Genomic DNA, 9,423 nt, shown 5'->3' on the forward strand with positions numbered 1-9,423 from the left:
TTATTGTTTGTAACCCCATTTTGTTCACACAACCTTCAGGCTGACAGAAGATCATCAAGAGTCAAAGGAGGCGGCCAGGGTATTCAAAGACGCGTCCTCCTGCCGCTGGCTGCAGCAGACGATCTCCCCTCTGTTGGATGGACACTTGTGGCTGGACACACGATGCTTTCCAAGCGTCTCTCTCAATCGCTTACAACCCACCACATGTGATTTGGAGGACTTAGAAAAGGAGCAATAATTTTGCTATTTTTAAATGTGAGGAATTGTATTTTTTTCAGATTTACCAGAGAACTATGACTCAGGCCCATTTTGCACAAAGAAGTAGAGCTGATTTGACCCTTTAAAGGCCACATCTCCATTCCCCTTCCTCCCCTCCTTCTTACAGGGAAGTGAGGAACTAATTCTTGTCGCTTTTTCAAATCAAATTCCTCCTCTTCCCATTATTTCCTTCCTATCTGGCTTGCATCTTCCTGCACAATGCAGGAGGTACTATAGGTTTAGATTAATTTTAAAATGAGTATAAAAGCCTCAGCAAAGCAAGCACCTCACTCTGGAGCCAGCAGTGGGTTGCCACTCTGAAAAGGCATAGGAGGAAGCCCCTAGGGAGGCAACAGGGAGAGCAGCTGTGCTGGGAGCAGCTCACAAACCTTCCACGTCACTTCTGCCACCAGCTGAGCTACAGCCTGTTACCACAGAGAATCACAGAATTGCTTTGGTTGGAAAAGACCTTTAAGATCATCAAGTCCAACCGTTAACCTAACCCTGCCATCCCACCACTAAACCATGTCCCTAAGCACCTCATCTATCCTTCTTTTAAATACCTCCAGGGATCGGGACTCAACCACCTCCCTGGGCAGCCCATTCCAGAGCCTGACAACCCTTTCCATGAAGAAATTTTTCCTAATGTCCAACCTAAACCTGCCCTGGCACAACTTCAAACCATTCCCCCTTGTCCTATCGTCCGTTACCAGGGAGAAGAGGCTGACCCCCACCTCACTACAGCCTCCTGTCAGGCAGTTGTAGAGGGCAATAAGGGCTCCCCTCAGCCTCCTCTTCTCCAGACTAAACAACCCCAGTTCCCTCAGCCACTCCTCATATGACTTGTGTTCCAGACCCCTCACCAGTTTGGTGGCTCTCCTCTGGACACGTTCCAGCAACACAACATCTTTCTTGTAGTGAGGGGCCCAAAACTGAACACAGTATTCAAGGTGTGGCCTCACCTCTCTTCTTCCCAGACACCTCCTTTTCCAGCTCCTTACCTTCTCTACCCAGGCCAGAACCATCTGATGGTTATTCCCCCTCTTTCAATTCTCCAACTCCTTTCAGAGCAAAACAGAGTACCCAAAAGTCCCATCCAACATCCCCCAGTACCTCCCACCATGGAGGTGGGAGCTAAGCAGCTCTAGGTTAGTGCCTGCAGCACCAGCTGAGTTGTATGAGTGCATACAATCATCATCCCTAATGCAAACACATGGCTTGGAATAATTTTTCCCACAAAAGCCTCTTTAAAATTAGCTGCTGATGCTTTACAGCCAACAGCTGTTGGCAACAAGGCCCTGGCATCTGGGGCTTAAGAGAAGTCTTGGTCTGCCAGGGATTGCAGATGCAATGGTGGCTGTAAGGTTGAGAGCAGGCCAAGGCTTGCATGATGAACCTGCTGCCAGCACCGGTCTGGGCAGGGCTTGGGTAGCAGGGGTGCAGTCAGGCAACAGATTTCCAAGGAAGATTTGGGGTTTCCACTTTCCAACGCACACATGTAGTGCCACCGCTGAGGCAGGGCAGCTTTCAGCCATACCTGGTCGGTGCAACCTGAACAAGGAGGGTGGCCAGAGGGCTACAGAGGCACAGAAATGCTCGCGTGAGCCGTTTACTGCAATCATCTGCTGTGCTGCTGCTCGGTGCCTTGGCTTTCCTTGTTGCTCTTGGAAAAAGCCCTTGACCACGCACAGACCCTGTGCCAGCCCCAGGTAGTTCTAATTTCCCCTGAGTCCAGGCTTCCTGGCTCGCTGAGAACATAGGTAATGCATTTCTTCGGTTGTTCTCAAAGGCATCACCGCTCCTTCTCCTCTTAGCCACGGGTACCCCCTGGCTCACTGCTTCACAGGGTGCCCACAGGAGGCCAGCGCTGTGAAAGCCTCTCCCAGCAGATCAGTTCAGCCTCTACGTTACAAATTCCCATCTAATAAATCACACGTGCATCTCTGTTGTCCTGTAAAAAAAATAATCCCCCCCATTTGAAATACAGTTGACTTCCACATACAGAGACGCTAGATGGTCTGCTGTGAAGTGTGCTGGAGGAAAAACTGTAGAAAACTTGTTTGTCCAAGATAAAAAAAATCCTTAAAGCTCTGGGGTTGGGGCCAGCTGAGCACAGCTCTTGCAGAGCTGACACTAAAGCCGGAGCAGATGCTGCCCGAGCTCCCACGTCCATCAGGAATGGGCCACGTCTCACTTCTTGCCTGCAGAGCAGCCAGGACTGCTGTCTGTGGGAGCAGACTGAGGTGGCAGTTTCTGTTAATCTAGAATTATTATTTAATAACCTTGAATACCTCCTACTAGTCAATGGAAGTGATTTTCATTTAGCTGCAGGTTGTATCTGTGAGCCGTGCACAGGGAGTGGATGCACAGAACCCATGTTTGACTCACGGGTATCTTTTTCCAGCCAAGCCTCCCACTGTAAGAAATGCAAAAAGTACAGGATGAACTGGGGCTTTTGGCTCTCCACATGCAGCTCTGCAGCCGTCCGGGTGCTCCACCTGCAGTTTGGGGTCTGATAAGCAGGCTGAAACCAAAGCAATCAAGCAAATCATACTTTGTCTTCCAGGGGACAGGAGACAGTGAACTCTTAGGAAAAAACCCTGAATGAGCTCCTGATCTCTGAAGGCCAAGGTGAAGCAAGATCAGCCTTTTTCCTTAAAGCCACAGCCTTTCCATAAGAGCAGGTTTCCACCCTGCCCAAAGAGCCCAGGGGACACTTTCTAGTGCTTTTTTCCCCCTTTACTCTCAGAGTGGTGTCACCCTGCCTCCTGACAGCCACCACTGGTCCCCCGGGGCTCCATGGCTGTAGGTGCTGGCCTCCTCCTGCTGCTGATGCCCCCCAGCTGACAAGGCAAGATGGATTAGCCACGGAGCACCTCCTCCGGGAGGATCAGAATGAGCAGATATTTTTCTATTAATTTTGGCAGAGGGCTTGACAGAAGCACACACCTGTCTTACTATGAGGCATCTTTGAATTTTGATCCAAATTTTGATCCTCAAGTACTGTTGGAATTGCCGTATGGCAATGAAGCCCAGCACCAGTATTGCTTGTACTATTTAGACCTTAGGAATCAAGTCTTTCATGCACAAAACATTTTTTTAAAAAGTGAGATGGGACTGTATTGTAGTGAAAGTGTTTTTACTTCATTTGCAGTAAGGAAAAATCAAAACAAGACACTCAATCCAAATTAAGTTCACCAGATGAAGCAAGCGCAGATGAGAGAATGAAGGTCTGCAGCCATAAAACCTTGACTTTTGGTCAACCCACCACCAAACACTGATCAAGAACGTTTCAGTCAAGCCTGAGAGTGCTGTGGGAAGCTAGAAACAAGATGCTGCAGAAACTGCAAGGTCTCGTCTCACGCTGCACGTTTCTGCTTACGAGCAGTGTAGGAAATCTTTTAGGCTCCACTTCCTATTAATATCAAGCTGTGAGCAAAGACATTACGCGTACAGTTTACAGTTGTTCTGCAGAACAGAAATTGGCTTTATCCTTCACTTCCCATGTAGTTGTACACACAGCACAGTATGTGACTGGAAGCATGGCCAAACTACAACTGCTGCTGCAGCCTCCTCATTCCCACAGCTTACCACAAAAAGTGCTATGGCTCCTGTTATTGTTAGTATAGGGCTGTTAATTCTTCACAAAAATAAAGAGAACAAAGGCAGCCTTTAAATTCCTGCGCTCACAGCTCATTCCACATAACAACATCCCGTTCTTATCTTCATGAAGTCTTCTCCCTGTGATGCACGACGGAAGGGTGTGGGAGGCAAAGAAACGTCCTTGGTGCCTCCCGTCTGTGAGTACAGAAGTGCTGTATTCAGAGGCAGACGTTCTGAATACTCCCAAGGAACATATCCAAAATACTGGATATTTTGTGGTACAGAAACCATAACCATTAAGGGGCAGCATCATCTGGAGACCTGAACTGGAGGTTAGAAAACACAGCTTCAGTCTGTTCTTGACTTTTCTTTGTGTTTTGATGCATGTAATCGTTGACCTTGGAAATATCACTTCAGCCCTTTCTAAACCTTGTTTTCCCTTTTGCAAAATGTAGGAGTAATGGTGGTTTTCTTTAATCTGCCTTTGGAATGTCACAGCTGGCCAGGGAAGATGAAAGGCACCGAATTTTCTCAAAACAAAAATAAAGCCAAACATCTCGCTGTAGCAGAGCATTAATAGCCCAGCACCTTTTATGACCACATTGGCAGAATACCATGGGACCAAGAGGTGCATTTCCTAATTCTTTAATGCTTCCTTCTCAGATCTGCCTCAGCATACTCAAGCTCTGACCAAAATCAGTATCTACGCTTTTAGAAAATGACTAAAATCAAGTATATTGTTCCAAACTGATAAAACATAGCAAATGCATTTAAGTTGTTAACTCTGGAAGGGATTATCACGCCAAACTCTCTAGCTCATCCACTGAAGAACCTGAAGGTGAATGAACTGAGGTGGATGAGGACCTGAGATGGATGAAGGTGGATGACCTGAACCTGAATCCACTGATGAAAATGAGCAATAGTCAGCACACTGTAAAGGTACCACCTCACTGTCGAATGATCCCAGTCATACATCAAGGCATCATCCACTGCATTACCCTTAATTAAAAAAAAAAAAGAAAAAAAAGGTAGTATTTCCATATCCAGCTGAACCTGTGCTCTTGTTTCCTCGGAGAAAACCCAGGAAGTCTGAAGGGGGGGATGGCTCTTCCCAGAAGCTTTGCCTTCCCAACCCCATCAGCCAGCGCTTCTTTTAAGATTCTAAGAGAGGCAGCAATAATTGGCACAGCAAGCTGGACTCTGTCCTTCTTAATCATCAAAACTTTTCAAGGTCTGGGTGTGCAGCATGGGTCTGCCATGGGATTTCATGCAGTAAGCAGGACCAGCCCTACCCGTAACAACGACGATTTTGAAGCTTTAATTCTACTACACAGCTTCAATCACTGCACAAAGGACCCTTAGGATAACTTCAAAAATTTCACAGTACATTAATGACAGGACCAAGTATTGTGGATATTATTATTATTGTTGTTATTATTATAATAGCCACACCTACTTTATGGCACATGAAGGAGTTTTTTCCTTAATTTTTCATCAGTGCATTCTAGAATTGGAAATGTTTGCTCTTTGCTCACACACATCACCGTCCCAGTCTGGTAGCAGAGCAGCTGTAACTGAGTTCTCCAGGAACCCCACAGATCCTGAAGGCTCGATCTCCATGGCTGAAGGGCATTCAGGCATCCGGGGCCATTTGGGCTCTGCAGTAGTTCTGGATTTCTGAGACAGTTCATAAAATTCCACTAATTTTGATGGGAAAGCTGCTGTCTCCTCACCAGTTATTTCCATTGGTGTCTGAAAATTGTTTTCCGTTTCCATATAAATATCACTGTGGGACTCTGTAACTGGCAGGACTGAGTTTCCAGGTGTAAGAACAAGTTGTGGATCTTCTAAATGGAAAACATCTCCCAAATCTACTGCCTCTGGCATGCTGTGCGTCAGCAGAGGTTTAATTCCTTTCCGATGTTTATTGCTAGTGAAATTCCTGAAAGGCTGTGTGAAGTGGTCCGTCTTCTGAGCAACTGCAAGATGCATCTAAAAACTGAAATAAAATTACTCCAAATGAGCGAGGCGAGTTCTGTGCTACCATTTCCCACCAAAGGAATCACGGAGAGAGGTCTGGGTGCGAAGCTCCCCGCAGGCTTCCAGCGCACAAACCCCTGGCGAGCGTTCCGGCAAGGAGAGCGCAACCCTGGGTGGCGCCTTGCAGGCGAGACTGCCACCGCTAGCGTTTCAGAAATGGCTCTGCACATCTTTTTATGCAACTTCTGCTTTGCAACAGAAGCCTGTTAACAGCTTTTTAAATACTGCTTTTTAAATACTGCTTCGGGAAAAACTAGTGGGACAGTACTTGAAAAGGCCTCTCCTCAGGAAAAACTGATGGTTTTTTTGCTTTAAAAACTAGAATGGACTATGTGTTTTTTTCTAATACAGAACGGCAACTCAGCAGTATCATTTACAATCAGTCATAAATAGGTAAGAAAAAACCAACTTAGCGAAATATACTTGGAAACCATACGTGCGTATTTTAAAGCACCAATAATGAAATGCTTGAAATCAGGGGAGCCCCGTGCATCATATACCGAAACACCCTCTGCCCCGCACCCTCCTCTTCCTCATCACCCCACCGGAACAGCACCTTGGTATGGAAGAGCGCGTGTCTCTGTCTCCTCTTCACACCGCCGCAGCTACGGACACTGAATGCTCCTCTGATACAATTGCATCGCCCCCCCCCCCCCCCAGCCATACTCTGGATGGAGTTTTATTCAGCAGTTGGGGTTTTTTAGCCTTAATTTTTAAAAAAGGCAATGTTTTATATAATATGCTAGTACAAAACCAAATCCTTGTCTGAAATCACTTTTCTTTGTCCAGTACGACCTATTTGGATGTTTCCTAGGTAAGGTTTGCTCACTTGAAAATACAGAATATTTAAACAAGATCACTACGTAACGAAGCATCAGAAACACACAAACATCTGAAATTCAGGCCACTCTTTAGGGTGCCCTCACGATTAACCAAATCCTGATATGAGAACAGCTTCATTTATGCCCAGGCAGAAGACCATCTGAAACGATCTATTTGCCAAGGCTTCTACTGTCAAATGAAGACCTCCAAATACAAATTAAGAACACGAATAAATGAGTATTTCATAGTTAGCTGCAAATGAATCCAAAATACCTAAAAAGCCCCTCATTGGCAAGACCCATCACCCTGGCATTGCCATACCAACCGTGTTTATGCGCAGGGGCGATCAATAGCACATTCCAGTTGCGTTTTTATTCCAAACCCAAATACAGTTCTCCCCCCCCCCCCCTCCCCTCCCACAGGATTTCCCCATTTATTTTTTCTGCCCCTTTCCTTGTTACATTTGCAAATCCATCAAGTTCAATTGATTGTTGCAGTTTTGAGGACAATGAAAGCTGCTTTTCTTTGCTGCTGCTGCCATCCAAAATTTAACGGCTGTACGGCACGCAACAGTGGAGCAGCAACAGTTTGCTCGAGCAACAGGGGCACCTGCACTTCAGCTCCTAAGGCTCGAACATCCAAATTGCTTGGGGGGGGGTGGGTAGGTTTCCTCCCAGAGAGAGCAGCAGGATCGAGCTCTTCTGAATTCAGTATCCGTGTGCCTTAACCCTGGCGTGGTTTCAAAAAGGCCGTTATCAATTGGAAAACGCTCTGATGAACTTTTAACGGTTCCTCCAGCTGTCAGCAGCGCAAGCGCCAACCCAGGGTGCTAACGGGGAGCGCCTAACACCAAGCTGTGCCAAGCTTCATTGCCATCGCTGATTCCCAGCGGTTGGCTCCGCTGTCCTGCAGCTCAGATAAGGAGAAACGTCTTCTAATATCCGTACCCAACGTATTTTAATATTCAGTACCTTTGCTGAAGTTTGTTGCGTGCTCAGAAGAAATGAACTCGTAAGCCCCAAGCAGTACTGCACCACGAGCCTCACCGCAGGGTCAGAGCCCTCTTAAAAAAATGAAGCTCTGATTAGGACGCCCAGCCTTTGCTACGTTCCACTGTGGTGCCCTGCGACGCTTTTACTGTCAAAATGGTAACAAAATGGGAGAAACAGAGACTCTGAACTGCAACAGCAGAGCAAGAGAACTTCGGGTAACGGCTCCTTACTTCCTAAAATGTGTTTCAGCAGAAAGCTGGCAAACACAGGGAGCTCCGCACTCTGCCGACGCAAAACTCGCTGTCATCGTGTCCTTTCTGCAAGAGCTGAGGTCGGCTGCTCAGCAGAAAACGACTCAAACCACCAAGACGTGCTCATGGCAGGAGACGCTGGAGATAACCAAGTTTCACCCGAATTCTCCTCTAAAATTAGTTTTCAAGGGAGGTAAAGACTTGAGTCAGAGCCTTGAGCCATCACTTCAGTGACCAACTGGAAAAGTCTGCCTTCAGTGTCTTTGGTCACTGTAGATTTTACAACTCAGTGGACCAAGTGGGAGGTATTGTCACAACATTCCACACGTTATAACGGCCTTGTAAAGTAAGAGTTTAGTCAAAAGACACACACATCTGAAACCCCACCTGAGCTTAAGTCCTTACTTATGGTACAATACCATGAGTAAGAATTTCTGCCAGTGAGGCCTTGGAGAAATTACCTAAAGCAGACTGCAACCTGCCCGCCTGCGACATTTGAGCATCACCAGGATGGAGGGTTTACTTCTGACCGTTGTTCTCCATCCATGCACCAAACTGCAAGCCAGTACCGACGTACACACGTTTTCAGCCGTGCGACTCCTGGCAGGCCAGAAGACTGCATCTGTTTTGATGTCACGCTCATTACTATAGCAACAGTATCTCCTTGCCTGTGGCACAAGACAGTAATGGCGTGCATGGAAGACACCTCGCCCCAGCCCAGCCGCCTCACAGGAGCTGCTGACTGTGAAGCAGACCTTGCCCAGCCCCCAGGCCGGGGTGGGGGGGGGCCCAAGCCCTTGCCTCACTGCCCGAACAAATTGTTTCAACATTGCCTGCTCTCACCTTGCTTGTCACTAACATGGTAAGCACCAATCTCTTCTGCAGGCTTTTTGAGGTGCCCATAAATTGAAGTAATTTTGGGTATTTTGTCATGTGGCACGGAGTGATGGGTGTCAAATGCCTCACATGCAGTCACCCGTGACTTCACACTATTGTGTAGGTGCCGTACGACAATTCCTCTGTTCACTAAGAGCTGGAACAGCTTTGTACAAAGCTGGGGCAAGGTGACAGGGCACGTAAGGCACCAGGAACCATGGGAGGGGAAGCATTTCCTTGCATAAACTTGAGATTCAGAACCATAGAAGGAAAGCAGCATCCATTTCCCCTCATAACTACTCATTACTATCTCCCTATGGAAGCAGAGTAACATGACCCAATACAAGCGTGGTCTAAACACAGAGCAGTTTCAGGGGAACAGGCAAGCAGCAGTGAAAGGTTTTTTCCACTTCCAATCCCTTCTTTAGTTCCACTTTTCAGACTGACTTGCAAGAATAGGAGCGTATCAGCCCAGTGAACTGACATGCAGACACCCCAGCCTGAAGCGGCTGCCAAAAGGCCGCCCTCGCACCACCACCACCCTGCCCCGCCAGTAAAGCCCCAGCCGGGGCCGCCCCCGC

This window comes from Egretta garzetta, unplaced genomic scaffold (genome assembly GCF_000687185.1).
Source record: "Egretta garzetta isolate BGI_Z169 unplaced genomic scaffold, ASM68718v1 scaffold374, whole genome shotgun sequence".
Lineage (NCBI taxonomy): Eukaryota > Metazoa > Chordata > Aves > Pelecaniformes > Ardeidae > Egretta > Egretta garzetta.